At 52.3% G+C, this 17,708-nt stretch overlaps 1 non-coding gene across 1 annotated transcript; it reads left to right on the top strand.

The window, feature by feature from the left end:
- The first annotated feature begins 10,889 nt into the window (after nucleotides 1–10,889).
- LOC111823942 lies at nucleotides 10,890–11,008 on the top strand. The gene has a single exon (XR_002827046.1). It is a non-coding gene; the product is annotated as a 5S ribosomal RNA (ribosomal RNA).
- The last annotated feature ends 6,700 nt before the right edge of the window (nucleotides 11,009–17,708 follow it).

Here is a 17,708-nt window from a genome sequence, read left to right as displayed (position 1 = left end):
GCAGCCTGCCCCCCAGTCCTGCTGTTTTAAGCCACGGCTTTGGTGTGGGTTGTTACTCAGTAGCAGGTAACTGGAACTGTAGCTTCAGTAGTTAAGGAAGCAATAAGAAATATTTACTGGCTGACACATTACCTGATTATATTGTGCATATTAGCTCAGCTGAAGAGAGATGGCAAAATATCATAATCATGAATGCCTTGGATTGATGAGTATCATTTACCATATGTTGAGTAACCATAAACTATGATATTATCTTTAAACTAGAACAAAGTGATACTTATCTAATAAACCTTTTGAAATTTTTGTAAAACTCAACATTGCTACAAATATAATCTCAGTAGACACACTACCTTTTATAGTATAAGAAGAGTAATTGCCATCAGCTGTAATACCTTCAAATGAGGTCTGAAACAGAGAAGCCATAAAAAGTAAAGCAAGAAAAAAATGTATACTGATAATTTTACATAGGCAATAAAGAAACCTTAGTTGTAAAAATATAATCTATACTAATAAAAGAGTAATATGCTAATTAGACCAGGTGGACGGGACATCTTCCGGTCGTCCTGCCTTCCTTCCAGACAAAGCCACAGGTGGCGGGGCTGAAGCAGAGGCGGTTAGGGGTGATCAGGCCGGCAGGGGAGGGCAGTTGAGATTGATTTCAGAGAGGAAGGAAGAGGGAGAGTGATAGAAACATCAATGATGAGAGAGAATCATTGATCGGCTGCCTCCTGCATGTCCCCTACTGGGGACCAAACCCACAACCTGGGCATGTGCCTTTGACTGGAATCGAACCCGGGACCCTTCAGGCCTCATGCCAAGGCTTTATCCACTGAGCCAAACCAGCTAGGGCTGAAGATGCTTCTTAACAACACAGAAGTAATTTCAGTTGTCTACAGTCTGCTTTTCCGCAGGCGGCTTTAGATCTATGGCTGGACTTTGACCTGCCTTACCTTTGTAGACCCTGTGAGCACATAATACATGTTTGCTGAATGATTCGCTGAAGAAAAATGACCATTCAAGATCATTACTATGTTCCAATTGTGTGTGTGTTGTTGTTTTTTTTTTAAATCTGGGCATGTTCAAAACTTTGATTTTTTTTTCAAAATATATTTTTATTAATTTGAGAGAGTGGAAGGGAAAGGGAGAGAGAGATAGAAACACCAGTGATGAGAGAGTCCCCTGACTATAGAATCGAACTGTGACCCCCTGGTTCATGAGTTGATGCTCAAACACTGAGGAACACTGGCCTGGCCAAATCTTTGATTTTTAAACCACTTTAGCAAACTACCAAAAAAAGAAAAACAAAGAAAATAAAAAAATAAAGACAGAAAGCAGGTCAAGCAGCTGTTTTTGGTTTTTTACTCTTTTAGACATGAAAGATATTTTGAAGCTTTATCTCAAGAAAATAGTTTTTCATTTCTTATTCAGAAACTTCATTATAGTCTATGTGTCAGGCACAATTTAGTACAAAAACAAACTAAATAATTATTAACCTATTTTGTGAAATGAAACCTAAACCAATCTGCATTGTTTCAATAAGCCCTTGTTGCTAGAGTGCCAAACAGATATTAAACAATTAACAAAACATTATCAAAAATGTATTTCCTTTTAGATGACAGATAATCATTGCAATGACTGGAAAGTGATTTTCTAGCAAAGAAGCGGCCGGAGAAGAAAGCTGATCGCCCGAGGAATAAGCTGGGGAAGTGCCAGCAAGGACCCCTCCCGGGGCGGGCTGAGCTGACCCTGAGCCCCGGCCTCCTGGTCCAGCCGGAGGCTCCTCCGGACCCCAGGTCGCTCTACACGAGCCACAACTCGGGGAGGAGGGCGGCAGCCCCTCCCCGGCTCACCCCTCCCGCCTCCCTCCTTCCTTCCCTCCTTCCCTCCCAGCGCCGGTCCGGGTCCGCCTGGCGCACAGCTGCCCGGCCCGCACCTCCTCGGGCGGGCGCCGCGGCTGCTGATGGGGCGGAGGAGCGCTCGCCTCTGCTGTCCGCCACCCACTCGGGGCACGTCACCCCCACCGCCCCGCCGCGCTTACCGGAAAGCAGCCCGCGAGGGAAGAGCCGCAGTGCCCTTTCCACCCGCGGGCCCAGCGGGGGAGGCGCTGTCCGGGGTCGGGGAGGGGGCGCCCACTGCCTTGCGCTGCGGGCTTGGTGCGTGGAGTGCGCGCGCCACCCTCTGACCCGGGTGCGGGGCCGACGGGCCCGAGGGGGGCCGCCTTCGGAGTCACCGCCTCGGAGTCAGCGCAGACGCGGGCCGAGGGGAGGCGGCCGCTCCAGGTCCGTCACAAGCCCTTTCAGCTGCGGAGGAGCCTGGGCGCGGCTCACCTGGGCGCCCGTCCTTGAAAAGCTTAGTGAGAAAAACGTGCGTCTCCTGGGCTCACCCACCCACACTCGTCAGTCGGGGAATCGCCTTAACGAGAGGAACAGGTTCATCCATTTTCCTGTGGGGCCCGGAGTGCGCCCCCCTTGTTACTGCGGCTGGTGAACGAGGAGGGAGAGCAGGGAAGACGGGGTGTTTTTGGTGTATATGTAGGTGAGATTGAAATTAACTTTAATAAGTAACCCAAGTTAATACTGTGTCTATTTCTATCCATTTTTCTTCTCTAGATGGAATCCAAAAAGATTGATAGCTTTCTGGGAACTGGAGAAAGAAGGGAAGATCTATTTACCAAATTATTAAATTTATTCAAAGATCTTTGTTGTAAGCCTTTCAGTTGACTTGTGTGGGTGAAATAAGGTGGGGTCAGGAGTATCAAAAACGGAAGGCAATGCTTTAAAAAACCACTTAAGAGTGGTGAGCTTGGTCAAAAATGGCTCTTGCAAATGTAGCTTAAGTGCATCTATCTTTTCCAGATGAATGTGAGAAGTTTAAAAACCCTGGGAGGTGCACATCAACGTTTTTGACAATCTGGGCAGATGGTGTTTCTTGTGCACACTTTTTCCAAGTCCCGGCTGGAATTGGAGCGGCTGTGGAGCAGGTTAAACTCGTGTAGTGTTTAAATGTTTTTACTTAACACGTGATAGCTTGAAAAGCAACTACTGAGATCTTAATCCACACTTAGCAAGAAGCAGGAAAGTGAAAAGATGTTTAGCTGTGAATATTTCAACATGATCCATGAGTTGGGAAATAAGGTACAAACTGGAACAGAAACTCACCGAGAAAGCACACAAGTCCTGCAACTACTTATCAATGAATGTTTCAACTTTATCAAGCTTCAACTTTTTAAAAGGGTGTTTTAACACAAACTATTTGACAGTTTGTTAAGAGGAGGAGTTTGGGTTTAACTAACTTTCCTATAATAGATTTCATGTCCTCTATGTCGCGTCTATGTTTTTGATCAAGTACTGGCTAGATTATTCCACCAAATGGTCATGCCCATAGATCTGCCTGTAGACTTCATCATTTGTCATATATTTGTTTAATCTGATAAGACTCCTCAAACTACAAAATAAGGTACAAGTTTCAGTTCAGCCACTGAGAAAAAGAAGTTTCATTCCAGAAAACTTTTAAGAACCAAAGAAATTAAGTGTTAAAAAACAGAATTGGACTGAGTACATTTTAAAGATATTGGCTTTATTCGGTGATTCATGGCTCTGGCAGCATCCCATCCAGTCCATAGAAGGGAGCTCCGAAGGCTGTGCCAATGAGAGACTGCTCTGGGCAGAAGGAGGCGGGAACAAGGAAGCCCTATAGCAGAGCTTGGACTGCTGTGCTCAGGACACTTTCGTCAGGGATGACTGATGCCCTCACAGTGCTGGCCAGGCTGCTCCTCACTGACTGGCTTACCCTCCCATTTCCGGGAGAGGCTGCAGGTGTGATTGTCTCCTTTTGGTGACATGGGGCTTCCCATAAGTTGCTCCATGTGGGGCCTGTTGTCTTATTTTTAACAACTGGTTTAGCAAGAAGTTCTTTCTGCCTTGTAGCAGAATCACTTCTTAACTGGAAAGGGAGACAGGTTACATAATTAGAAACTACTTTCTAAGGGGGGGGGTGGTTAAGGGTGCTTCAGAGTTTGTGTTGCTTTGGCACTTTTCTAGATTTTTTCCCTTTCCCTGGCTGCTGTTATAAAGTTAATCTCTTTTTCTTTATAAAAATAAAAATATATATGTGAAAACTAAATGTAAAGCATAGCTCCTTTCTCTGGCTTCGGGTACGTTTGTTGAGCTCTGCATGACTGCACCCCTCATTATGGTCTCAGGGACAACCTGCCTCAGGCGCGGTTTGGCTGGGGGACCCACCCTCCTGCCAGTGCCCAGCTGCTGACCTTGGGCTTGTACCTGCACCTCCTTGGGATCGGCTCGCCACCTGAACGGGGTGGTGTGTCGTGTTTCCTGTTGCTCTCCCAGCCTGTGACACCGTGTTCTTGGTACGGAACCTGGATACACTAGGACAGTGGTCGGCAAACTCATTAGTCAACAGAGCCAAATATCAACACGATTGAAATTCCTTTTGAGAGCCAAATTTTTTAAACTTAAACTATATAGGTAGGTACATTGTTATTAACTTAATTAGGGTACTCCTAAGGCTTAGGAAGAGCCACACTCAAGGGGCCAAAGAGCTGCATGTGGCTCGCGAGCCTCAGTTTGCCGACCATGGCACTAGGAGATGATCTACCACTCAGAAATGTAGACGCAGCCCTCCGTGGCACCCCCACGGAACCCTTGGCTTTGAACAGGCAAATGTTGTGGGGACCCCCTTTCCCCCACTGGTGCTCGGGGCTGGGGAGCCCAGTGTGCCGTAGTTCACCTTGCACCAAAGAGGGAACTTCTCAGGCAAGATATTCTGCCCAACTCTCAACTGTCCGAGTTCTGTGCCTCCGACCAGCATGGGTGCGGCCTCCCCCTGAGCCTAGGAGTCTGCCCGCTGGCTCTGAGGGCCTGGTGCTGGCTGCCCTGTCAGAGCTGAGTGCCCGCCATGGGTGTGTGTGTGGGGGGGGGGGGGCGAGCGTGGGCTCTGCCCTCAGGAAGCTCCCCTGGCACCTGCCCCCCGGAGCTGTGCCTTTGTGTTAAGAACGGGAGCTCCTCGAGCCCCTCCAGGCCTCATGCTCCCCGGGGCCCTGACGTGTCTCCCGCACAGTGGCTGGTGCAGTGCTGGAAGCTGGTCCACCCTTGCTGCTTGACACAGTCGCTGCAGGGAAGAAACAGCTGCACAGCTTATGTTTCAAGGGACCTGGGATATATGGCATATGTTTGCTCCCCCTCTTAGCGCTATGTGTTTTAAACAGGACCACCTCCCTAAGAAAGGTTGTTTCCCCAGGTGAGGATTTTTCAATAAATTTTGGACTTGTTGGGCCCACATCCCCAGGGGTCTGCCCACCAGGGAAAGCACCAAAGTCTATACCCCTGGAGACTCACCGACACAGGGCAGTCCCAGGGAAGGCAAGCAGCAAGGCTGGGAGGACATAACCTTTACTGGGTAAGATAATCTCCTTCAGTCACTTCCTTGTAGCTTATCAGTAGAGCAGTGACCTTGGAATAGCCCTTATAATGGAACACAGAGATTAATCTAGACAGGATTAAACTTAACAGAACTAGATTAACAAACGCCCTAACCTTTGGAATAGAATGGATAGGATTAAAATCAACTGGTATAAATACAGATGTAACAAGACAATAAGACAGAGAACCTGGCTAGAGAACCTCGCTATGCTGATCAACTGAACACTGTCTCCGTGTCATTCCTTCTTTGCCGACTCCGTCCACACCTTTGGGAACCCCTGGACCTGCTGGGGCTGGACCCCAACAGTGCAGAACAGATGCTATGACGCCCGTGTGCTGCCTGCTCCTGGGACGCCCGCAGGTGCCTGCCCTGAGGTGCCCCCTGTAGGTGCCCGCCTTCAGGTGCCCGCTGGCTGCTGCGTGTCACCTGAGCAGAACTGAAGAGCTCTGGGCCGTCTGGACTCTCTCTGGCCTCAGAGCTCACGAGTCTCCTACCCACTCCCGCCATTAGAAAGCAGGGGTTGCCCTGGGGCAGCCGCCACACTCAGCACACAGGCGAGAGGACAAAGACGGGACAGGTCTGGCCACTCGTGCGTCTGTGAGACCCTCGGTGGTGACGGTGGTGGCCCGGCCCCTGCAGTCCTCCCGCGAGTGGCATTGCTGTTGGTCGTTTCCAGGGGCCTCTGCGGAAACCTACCCACCTCACTGTGCGTCAGAGAGCAATGTGGGCATTTGGCCGGTTGCCAAGAATGTCTGTCCGATCATCTATTCAGGCCCCGGGGAAGTGACTCCAGCGCGGGCCCTCGGGTCCCTGGGCCACAGGAGTGGGTGCTGGGCCAGCCATCGCCTGTCCCCTGGACCGCGGGCCTCTGGGCCCCGTGGAAGTTGGAGTCGGGAATTAGCACATGTGAGAGCCAGTTTCTATGAACCCTGAGGGGGAGGCATCGTGCTGCCCGTCGCTCTGCACGGACCCGTCTCTGGGGGAGGCGTGGCAGGGACCACAGGCACCTGCGGTGGTGCTGGCTCCTCGCCAAGGGCACAGCCAGCCCCGCAGGAAACGCCCTGGGGCTGAGCTGCTGTTAGAAACTGGCTACTCGAGTCAGTTCCTGGTTACAAGACCTGGTCTTTTTCAATTGCTGTAACAAGCGACGCCCTTTCAAGCCTAGACTCATTCAGTAGCTGCTGCCACGGTCCTTGTGGGTCCGAGCGTTGTACTGTGGACCCTCTCCCCGTCTCCCACAATCCACCCCCCACCCCCCGGGGCCAGCGCTGCTGGGAGGCGGCGGGAGGCACCAGCTCTCAAAGGCGGAGGCGGCGGGAGCCTTTGGCTGCTGCTTCTGCCTCCTGCTCGGGGCGCTCGGGCATCTCAGCGCAGTAATCTCAGCGCAATAACCTCAGCGCAATAACCTCAGCGCAATAATCTCAGCGCCATGAACTGAGGCCGAGCCGCCGCCTCCGCGGACACTGCGCAGCCACTTCCCGCTCCAGGACACACCGCGTGCAGCCCGGGCCTGGCGTTGGGCTCGGCCCAGCGCGCGGTCCTCCCCTCCACCCTCTCCCGGGCCGCAGGGATCTGACCGTGGATTTTATCCAAACTTTGCCGCATCCCGAGTCACTGTCCGGACCTGCCGGGCAGTTTGAAATCAGGTCCCCGTTATGGGTGCGGAGGGCCCGGGGTTGAAGGACGGGTCTCGGGAGAAGGCGCCCTGGGCAGGTCAGCGCCCGCGAGACAGGCGGGTGCCCGGAGGGGAGGTGTCTCCTCAGACACCAGAGGACGGACTCTCTCTGCTCAGAAGCGAGGCTCAGAGAGACGAGGTCAGCGCTCTCTGCTCTGGTCGGTACATTATAATTTCGCCGTCTGCACAATGAGGTTTGTGTCTGTTTCCAACAAGATAAGCCCCGTGAAGGTGAGAAGTAGCTGGTGGTTTAGGCTGTGATAGCCGTTCCCTGGTGGTCTGACTAGGACCTGAGCGGAGACCTCATTTTCTTTCTGTAAAGGCCCCAGTGGGTGGTGAGAGCCGCCCAGGCCACAGTCCGCGGAGTGGCTGCTCCTGCTGTGGGGCCGGCAGTTGATTCCCACGCGGAGGAAGCGTCGCTTTGCCACCTGTCACCACACCGAGCCCTCCAGCCCCCCACCCCCACCCCAGGGTCCCTTCCTGGTGTGAGTTTACATAAGTAAAGACCTGAAGGTAGAAACCACACAGTAAAATATAATAGAAATCATATAATTCGGTAGAAAGTTATTGCTTAGGTAACTAAAAGGTAAAAATGTTACTCAAAGGCAGTGATTTCCAACCGGTGTGCCGCGGGAATTTTAAAACTATTTAGTCCGGGCACCGACCTCTTTTCCCTTAGATGTCAAATGAAAAATGCCAACAGCCAGCACAATAGCCATCTGTGGGAGTGAATAAAAATACACCTGTGTTTTGGTCAAATTGGCAAAAAATACCTGTTTTGGTGCAACAGGGTTTTAGTCATTAGTGTTCTGTGCGCCATGCGATGGGTCCAAAAGCAAGAACCAGCTGCCCCCGAGGGTGGGCAGAGCAGGGAGGGGCTGGGATTATTAAGTGTCATTTAGAGGAGGGCGTGGGGCACTGAAGCAGGGGCTCCCAGACCACCCCTGCGGCTCCCTTCACCCTCCTGGTTTCAGGCGGTGCAGCGCCGGGCAGAGCCACGGGGTTGGCAGAGCCCCAACCACAGCAGGACGAAGCGGAGGAGCGGGGCTTGGACCCGAGCTCAGCAACCTCATCACTAGCACATTTGCCTCCACACTGGCTTCAGCCGGCCGGTCCTACAGCGTGTCCTGGCTCCCTGGAATCATTTCGTTTCTGTGGATGCAAGGAGGAGAGAACAAAACGTGGGCTCCCCTTTCTGTCACTCTCTCCTAGCCGCCCTCCCCACAAACAGCCCAGGGAAGAGAGAGAGCAGGGCTTTCCCCACAGGCTGTTCCTGCATCCTCCCCTGGACCGTCCTGTAACCATCAAAGCCCCAAACTCCTCTCATTTTATCTGACGTCATTTTTCAGTTTCAACACAGGCTAGATATATAGAGTATTTATACAATGGATACTTCTTGGCCATAAAAAAGGAGGAAATCTTACCTTTTGAGAAAGCACGGATGGATGGACCTGGAGAGTATTATGCTAAGTGAAATAAGCCAATCAGGGAGAGACAAATACCATATGATTTCACTTACATGTATAATCTAATGAGCAAAATATATACAGACTCATAGATACGAAACAGACTGACAGCTGTCAGACGGGAGGGGTGTTGCGTGGGGCTGGATGAAAAAGGTGAAGGGATTCACCAAAAAGAAAAAAAACGCATCGACACAGAACAGTATGGCGATTACAAGAGGGAAAGGGGTGGAGGAGGGAGTGGAAGGTGGAAGGGAAGGAGACTTGACTTTGGACCCAGGCACAGAGGATGTGTTATAGAAGTGTACATATGAAACCAAATAAATTCAGTACAATTTTTCTAAAAAGCATGTCATAGTGAATAAGTGAATTAACTGGAGAACAGTTCCATTGAGAAACTTGGAAAGAGAGACTGAGATGATGCCATTCAGAGTGTCCCACAGACAACGTAAGCCTTTCCAATGCTGGGGACACAGCCCGACAGTGTGAAGTGCAGATCGACACACAGGATGGGTCTGGAGGACAGAGGGGCTGTTTGCCATCAAATAGATAAGTGAGTTTGATGTTTGTGATGGGAAAATGTAATTTGACCACTTGTGGGTTTACAGGATTATAATGGTCCTTGCAGTGTTTTGAAGGAACATTACATATACCTTGTGATCCATGTTCTTCCATCCTGCTTTCTCACAAGTCTCAGATTTTCTATAAAGGTTTTTATTATTATGAACAGGTTGTATTTTCATACTCTTCTAGTTTTTATTTTTCCTGCTTCTCTTTTTCTTCTACTAATCCCATTGAACTCAAATCTGATCCTTGTCTAAGTGTGCTAACAGAACCCTCACTGCTCCTGATGTCTCATTCCTGTAGTAAGTATTTATGAAGAGAGGGAGCTGTGATTGCGGAGAGGCCTCTGGGAGAGCAGTCAGCTCTTGGCTTTGCTGAATTGCTTGTAACACTACTCAACAACAGAACCTCTGGGACTCATTTTCACTACCCTAATATAACGAAATTACACTATATAATTCCTGTGAAGCCTGAAGGGAGACGAGAGCCACTGTCTGCCTGTGTGAAACAGTTTTGTTGTAAGCTTTTCCAAAGACACAGCCCAAGGACATCTGGAGACCAGTGGAGAACATCCTGCTCTCTTCCAGGTCAAGTGAGGTGATAGGGGCCTGTCTCAGGAATGTGGGGCCTGGTGACCAGAGTTCTAGCTTCTGTATTGTCCTGTCACTGAGGAAGTGACATCAAGTTTGCAAGGTTCCATTACCTGTATGTGTTCCTTTAAGCACACTTGCCCGGAAAGCCCTCTGGGCTTTTGACTGACACCCCCAGAAATACTCCAAGTTCCCCAACTCAGCTTTCTCCCACAGCTCCCCGTTCTTGCCACCAGGGGCCTAGCATTCAGGAGAGCCCAGTGAGACCTGTGTTGTCTGATCGGTTTAGTGTCCTGGCAAAGCCACTGTGTCCTCCTGGGCCTTCCCAGGGACCCTGCCGACACACGAGGGATGGTACAGGAAACAATCTTCTAGAGACCTGGACCGGTGTATATGACATCAAACCTGCCCCACCTGTGCGCGGGCAGTGTGACCTGCGCCGGATGCAAAAACTCCGAGAGGGCCAGATCACTAGACGGGGTGGGATGTGGCCTGGACTGCCACTCCCAACAGGCCTGGGCTTCAGCACTGTGATACTGGTAGAGTCACACCGTCCTGGGCCACCTCGCTAGGTCTCCACCTGTAAGGGGGTGAAATGGAGGAAACGAAGGGGTGACCACCCAGGCCATATCCCCTCCTTGGGTCTCCCAGGACACGGCGCATCAGACCTGGGGCTGGCTGTGGGCCTACATGGTGGGTGGCCTCCACCTCCACTCCCCCTGGACCCTGCCTAGGCACATGCATATTTTTGGTCCCAACTACGTGTTTAGCCATTGGATTCTCCCCAACAAAATGCTGCCATGGGGATGTGAAATGGAATCCCTAGCAGAGCCCAGTTGGAGAGGGCGCCCCCTTCCGGACTCCCCGGGACATCGCCCCGCCACCCCCGACCCCCAGCCCCACCCCAACCCCCCCCTCCCCGCCCCCCTCCGCTCGGAGCCTCTCTCCCGCATCTGGCATCTCCTGGAAGCTCAGAAGGTGGATGAGAGGCAGCTGGTGGCTCAGCAGGGACAGATCTAGTCCGGGCTAGAGGGCGGGCAGGCGGGGCAGAGGGTGGAGGGAGCTGAGCACCAGGTCAGCCAGGGGGCCCAGGGCTCAGCGGGCCTGGAGCCCTGGCACCTCGGGCTCTTGAGGCTCCCGGAGGCCGGCTCCAGCGTCTATGGCCATACCACCCTGAACGCGCCGGATCTCGTCTGATTTCAGAAGCTGAGCAGGGTTGGGCCTGGTTAGTACTTGGATGGGAGACCGCCAGGGAATACCGGGTGCTATAGGCTTTCTATTGCGATTTTTTGAGGCCGCCCCATCCTCCCTTTGGTGGTGTGGGGGGAACCTCCCATACCCCCCCCCCATGGGGCTACTCTTGGAACTGAACCCCTACCTCCCCTCTCTGCACCCTCCTCCGCTGTCAAAAATTAGGAAATGGTGTCTCCTGCCTTACAGACAGCAGCCCTGCATTGGAGGGACGTGTCTCTTCCATTCTCCAGCACACGTGCAAGCCCCCACAGCTGGGAGGCAACAGGCGCCCCACAACCAGGGGAACGGATCTAACCCCCAGTGCTGCTGAAGGAGGTAGCTCCCCAAACTGCTAAGGGAACCGCGCTGCCCCTCGCTTCTTCCATTCCAGGGTCCATGAAAGAGGTGGAGAGGGTCCTGCAATGTCCCAGGAAAGCTGTGGGAGGGGAGGGTGGTGAGGCCTGCATGCTGACTAGGAAGCAGAAAGCCCTCAGGCCAAGTGGGGCAGTAGGAGCAGCAGCTTGGCCCATTGTACAGGTGAGGCTACAGCAGCACAGAGAGGGAGAGTGACTTCCTCATGGGCACACAGCAGTCAAAGGGCTGAGCTAGACTTGGAACCCTTGGTTGCCCACAGCCTGTAAATCCTTTACCTGTGACCTCTGGGTAAGCATCCTCACCCTGTGGCCATTTGCTCTGATGGCCTCATCACAATTGTGAGTGGGCAGTGAGGCCCCTGTGTGGACGCCGGGGCCGGGGCCCAGGATGATGACGGCTCCGCTGGAACATGGGGTGCATGGCAGGAGCCTGGGGTTGCCCCATTGGAGAGTGCGCAGTGGGAGGGTGTGTGGGGCTTGGGGTGTGAGCTCAGGTGGGGGTCCAGGGCAGAGAGGCCTGGAGGCCGGGCTGTGTCTCTTGGGGCTCCCAGGTGCCGCCCCCACCACATTCGGGGATACCACCCTGAACGCTCCCCATGGCCTCTGATTGGGAGGCTAAGCAGCCTTGGGCCTGGTTAGTGCATGAGTGGGAGGCCCTGGCCGGTTTGGCTCAAGGGAGTACCGGTGCTGTCACCTTTCTGCCCCAGAGATGGCCTCCCCACCCCCTCCCCGCCCCCTCCCTCCCCCCCAGCCCCCACGCCTGGGTCCACCCCAGGGTCTTGTTCCGGAGGAATTTCCCAGCCGCCCACCCCGGCCCTGGGCTGTCTGTCCCTCAAGGACTGTGCTGACTGTTGCAGGCACCGCCAGCCCCTCCTGCCATCCTGATACTCCCTCCAACCCCAACCCCCACCCCACTCCCCACCTTGGTGAGTGTCCCTGCCTGCTCTCATGGGTCACCCCAGACCAGCGCCCCCCAGTCAAGAAAATGTGTCGCCTGACTTGCAGAGGGCACCCCTCGGTTAGAGGGTGTCTCTTACCCGTCTGGCCAGGTGGAAGCCCCAGCGCTCCTCTGGGGACCCAGTGCCTAGAAACAAGGGGAACTGAACACTTTCCCTGCTGCGGAGGGAGGTACCCCCACCTGCTAACAGAACCCCGCAACCCCCCACAGTAGGCCCTGGGCCACCCAGCCCCTTCCGCCTTCTCTAGGGGGCTCCTTCCTTTCCCGTTGGGGAGGGCACCCCCTCCCACGCTACCCAGGGAATCCCACTCACTAGGAGGTGCCCTCCTGCCCCTTTGGAAGCTCAGAGTCGGGGAGGGGGGCGAGCGGGGAGGGATAGCTAAAGGCTCAGCAAGAGATCTGGTCCCAGGGAGGGGGCAGGTGCAGGAGGAGCATCAGCTCAGAGTGGGGCCAAGGGCTGTGGAGCCTGGAGGCCAGGTGGGGCTCATGGGGGGTAAGAGATCAACCTAAGGACTTGTATGCATGCATATAAGCATAACCAATGGACACAAGACACTGGGGGGTAGGGGAGGCCAGGGGAAGGTCAAGGGGGGAAAAAGGAGACAAATGTAATACTCTTTGTAATATTTTAAGCAATAAAACAAAATCTAAGAAAAAAAAGAGCTACGGATGACTTAGGGTCACCAAGAAACACAACCAATGGGATGGATCCTACTTTTATATTTAGCTCTATTTTTCTCACCTCTATCTTACCATCTCTTTCTCTCTCTCTCTCTCTCTCTCTCTCTGCTCTCTCTCTCTCTCTCTCTCTCTCACACACACACACACACACCATTTTTAAGAGTTTTACAAAAATTGCTTCCCATGACTTTAAAACCCAGCAAGTTTAAATGTGCAGTAGCGTATGGCAGGCCACCGACAGAGAAGGACGGCAACATGTGACCGTTTGGTTCTGCGGGCAACCTGCTGGCGAATTCCCGCACTGGAGAGGTTAGTTGATGAGCTATCAGGCACGCTGCTGACTTCCTAATTCCCACCGACATGCATGGGGATCTCTGCGCGTCAATCTAATTATTTAATTATTAAGTGATGTAAGCAGACACTCAGACACACTAGAGTAAAGCTTTAACAAGAATCTGAGAGCATGGGCTGCCTCTACTCCCACGGGGCAGGCGCTGTCATAGCACCCGGGGCTCTGGCTGGGGGGAGGGGGGAGCGCCTGTGCTGAGTTCAGGGCTAAGGGCAGCTTCCAGGTGGTCCCCTCGCCTTGTGACCTCAACATGACCCAGGTGGCTCTCCCCGATGCGATGCCCATGCTCATGCAGCACCACCCAGCTCCGCCCTCCTGCAGGGTGGGCCCTGCCCTCTGCCCTCTGCAGGGGCCCTGCAGCGCTCCCCGCTCACCAGCCTCTGTCATGGGCTGTGACCCAGGAACCAACGCCCAGACCTGCTGCCTGGAGAGGCAGGAGCACTGGGGACAAGGGTGTGGTCTTGACTCTGCAGCACTGCTGTGCGCTCAGCAGCCTCTGGGCCCACGAAATACACACCCTCTGGGGATGCAGGTCCTGGTTCTGGTCACCATGTCGCCTACAGCAGATGCGCCTGCTTACAGCTTATGGATGAAACTGCATAGCACCGACCGCAAACCAAAGGTCCACGCAAATGTGAGGCCGCCTCCGGTGCCCCCAATCGGTACCAAGTATGGACTGACTGTTACTGTCTTAAAATTCTTATATGGAGCGAGGACGGGGAAATGAGTCTCCAGCTCATCTTTTTACTGTTTTCTCACCCCAACCTCACACAGGTGGCCTCAGCGCTTGCTTCTCAGTTAGAGTGTATTCAGATCTGGGGCTCTCACACCATCGTCTCTCCTTTTTGAAATCCCATCTCATTTCCCCTTTTCCTGCGTCTCTGCTCTGTGTGTTCTGACCTCTCAAGTGAACTGAACTGTGGACAAGGGGAGAGGGAGCAGCAAGCCCTGCTTCCCACTTTCACTTGTAATTTTGTGTCTTGCTTCCAGGCCGTGCTGACTCCGACAGCGGTTGCTTCCTGGGCTCAGGAGCGAGAGCATGTGCCAGAGAGGAGGCAGCAGCACAAAGATGAGCGATGGCCTGGCAACAACAGCAGCCAAGCAGCAGCCGTAGAAACTGGGACCTGGAAAGTCTGCTCGCAGCCATCCAAGATGGAGCTGCGGCTTCACGTCCAGCAGAAATGCTTCCCAAGACTCTCCGAGGTCCTGTCTCCAAACGGGCTGCACATTAGGGCCTGACCTGGGGAGACCTCGGCGATGTTCCACGTCAGTGTGAAGACAGCCTTCCCCTCCAGCTGCTCCCTGCACTCTGTGGTCACTCCTGCGCCCAACCTGTGACCACGCTGCGGCCGGAAGGCTCTCCCAGCATCTCTGCTTCGAGGGGCTGGCACATCTCTCACTGCTTGTCCTCAGCCTGGTGACCTCCCACAGGCAGACACTGTATGTTCTGGGCAGATTCTTCCTGGACCATCAATGGAATTGTCAATGGGAGGCTGACGCCAGAGCTCAGGAGTTAAGAGACTAATGGAATCTGACCACGGGGAACCCGTGTAATCCAATGTCAGGTCTTTGTGAACCAAAAACAACAGCTGACTCCTGTGCCCTGTCTGCACAAGCGCCCCCCCCCACCTACCCTCCCCCCCCCCCGCCTGTTGCTGGTTCTCTCTATGGCCTTCTGTGGCCACAGGAGGGCGGGTTTCCTCTGATTTCCTGTGCTCCCTGAAAATGTGCTCACCTTAAGGCCCTGCCCTCAGCCAACAGGCTGCCTTGTGAAGACAGTCCTTCCTGCAGGAGCAGAAAGCCAAGGGAAAGGCGGCTCTGAGAGCCACGGGCAGCAAATCCCCTGATGGAAAGGAGCCACCCTGACGCTAGCGGACCCATGTTCTCAGTATGTGCAGCATTGTAATGCACGGGGCTCTATCCAGCGAAGGAGAAATCTGGGATAGTTAAGGAGGGCAATATGTATAGCTCTGACCCCATCATTTTATAACTCAGCCAGGGCACCTGCCTTAGGCCGGTCAGTTCCCTAGAAATTTCTGGAAATGAAAGAGGAAGGCATCATAACATGAATTGGGAATCAAACATGACAGTTTAGTAAATGTAACAAATTTTAATGAACCAAAAAATAAACAAGTGGGATCCGCTGTGGGGGTGAATAAGTGCGTTTGTTTTAATATCTTCTTTTTGGAGTGACCTCGGTGAAATGGTGGTGTAAGGGTGAATGTTCCCCCCCCCACCCTGAAATATCAACAAGTTAACAGTATCTAATTCAATAAAGAAATCCGAAAAAAATGGCGGAGGCTTAGACGGACGTGTTGGTGCTTTGTCCCGGAGCAGATAGGGGCGAGCAGCTGAAACGGGTAACAATCAGCCCGATCAAGCTGGGGAGGTTCAGCTGAGAGACAGTCTGCAGCCAGGAAAGACAGAGAACTCCTAAAAAATGCAGATGGTTAGAGATTGAGGCTGAAACCTCCCCCTGGGCGCCAGCGCAGCGGCGAGACCGCGCCATCTTGGGTAGCTGTTACCGGCATCCAGAGATCGGCTACTAACCCGGAGGCAACGACTCGCAAGCAGCGCGACTGCAAGAGCCCAGAGGAGACCTGCACCCCTCCACGGAAAGTTAGACTTACCCCAAAGGTGCGGTTTGCAGTTCAGGTTGGAGCGAGGAAAGTGCGCGCGGGCGCAGGGGGAAATCTACCCCCTCCAAAATCCGCGCCCATAGAGGCCAGCGTGACCCGCAAGTGGGGAGGGCCCCCGCAGGGCTGCTGCCAGAAGGTAACACTATAAATGAGCCCATAGTTGGACTGGATGCAAAAGGGCGGCCTCAGAGTTTCCCTGATAGCCGGCTACTTGTCGCCAGGGGCTTGAGCGCGCGCAGACATTCCGCGCAGACACTCCGCGCAGTTCTGGAGGGTGGAACCCTGCGAGTTCGAACAGCTTCCCAGGCTCTTGTTTGCACACTTCCTCTTACTTCTGTGAGTTTGATTGTTGGCCCCAGTGCATGTGATTGCCCAGTTGGGGTCACTAGCAGAGCTTGTAGGGGAAGATTGTTTTTGGGGAGCCTGGGAAACAGAGCTGGGAGTGGCGCCTGGGGAACCAGCTCTGGGCGGAGCTGGTTCAGGTACAATAGAGAGCTTCTGGTCAGAGAGAACTTATAGCCTCGGAGGTCAATCCAGACACACTGCCACCCAGAGGCAGAGCCACGAACTGACTCTTCTGTAAATACAGATAAGGCAATAAGGGGATTTTACGGCCGGCCTTAAAATCAGCACTGTGGCTTACAACACGGAGGAACAGTGTAACAGAGGGAAATTCAACATTCTCCTGAATTCCGGGCGTGCCAATAAGAAGAGTAGAAGATCTGAAGCACCTGCATTACTGCACATTTTTATTTTTTTAAATTACTTTTTCTCCTTTTAACTAAGAAAACATTTTTTTTTCTTTTTTTCTTTTTTCTTTTTCTCCATCACCTGATTTTGCCCTTTCAGCTACTACATTTTTTTTTTTTTTTAACTAGTATTATTACCGCTACCATTTTACCACTCTTTAAAGTGTCATTTTATTTTGTCTTTATTTTATTTTGGGACTAATGTTCTCCATTCTATTTTCATCGTTCCTTTAGCAACATTTTTCTCTACCTCAATTTGCCTCTGTGCTAAACAATCTCCCCCACTTTTTCCCTTTTGCTGTCCTGTTTCTCTTACCCTACTTCAGCTTTTGATTTTCCCTACTCTTTTTACCCCCTGTCAAAATTTAACCCTGCTTATATATCCCACGTCCAATCCCCTGTTCTAAATCCTTATACACCTTTCCCTTATCTTCCTTCACTATCCAATTTTTTTTTCTCTTCTTCTTCTTTTCTCTCTCTATTGTTTTATTGTTGTTTGCTTGATTGACGAGTATATTGGGGTTTTTTTTTTAGGATTGTTTGTGAGGTTAGACTGCTTATTCTTTTTATTTTCCTGCCCCTCCTTCTCCTCCTTAACTAAGAATGTTATAAAAATGAAACATAATATATTTTTAAACTGTATATACTTTAAAACTGCCTCGCCGCCCTATTACGACACCCCGTAGTGGTTTGCAGCGCGAAGAAATAATTTATGAAATTTGAGCTCTCTTTTATTTATCAATGAATATATTTGGGTTTCTGCTTGGGTTTTTTTGGGGTTTTTTTTTGGATGGGGGGAGGAAGGGAGCCCGGGGAGGGTTGTCTAATAGAAGAAGACATGTGTGCGCTTTTCATCTAAAATATAAAATTCAACGGCAGCAGCCCCCCTTCCTCACCACACCCCCACACACCCACCACAGACAATCGAACACAAGCCTCAACCTAAAGGTATTTTTTATTTATATTTATATTTTTATGCAATACAACAAAC

The sequence above is a fragment of the Myotis lucifugus genome, unplaced genomic scaffold (assembly GCF_000147115.1).
Source record: "Myotis lucifugus unplaced genomic scaffold, Myoluc2.0 scaffold_759, whole genome shotgun sequence".
NCBI classification, from domain to species: Eukaryota; Metazoa; Chordata; class Mammalia; order Chiroptera; family Vespertilionidae; genus Myotis; species Myotis lucifugus.
The sequence above is the reverse complement of the archived record's forward strand: the minus strand, read 5'-3'. Positions and strand labels throughout refer to the sequence as shown.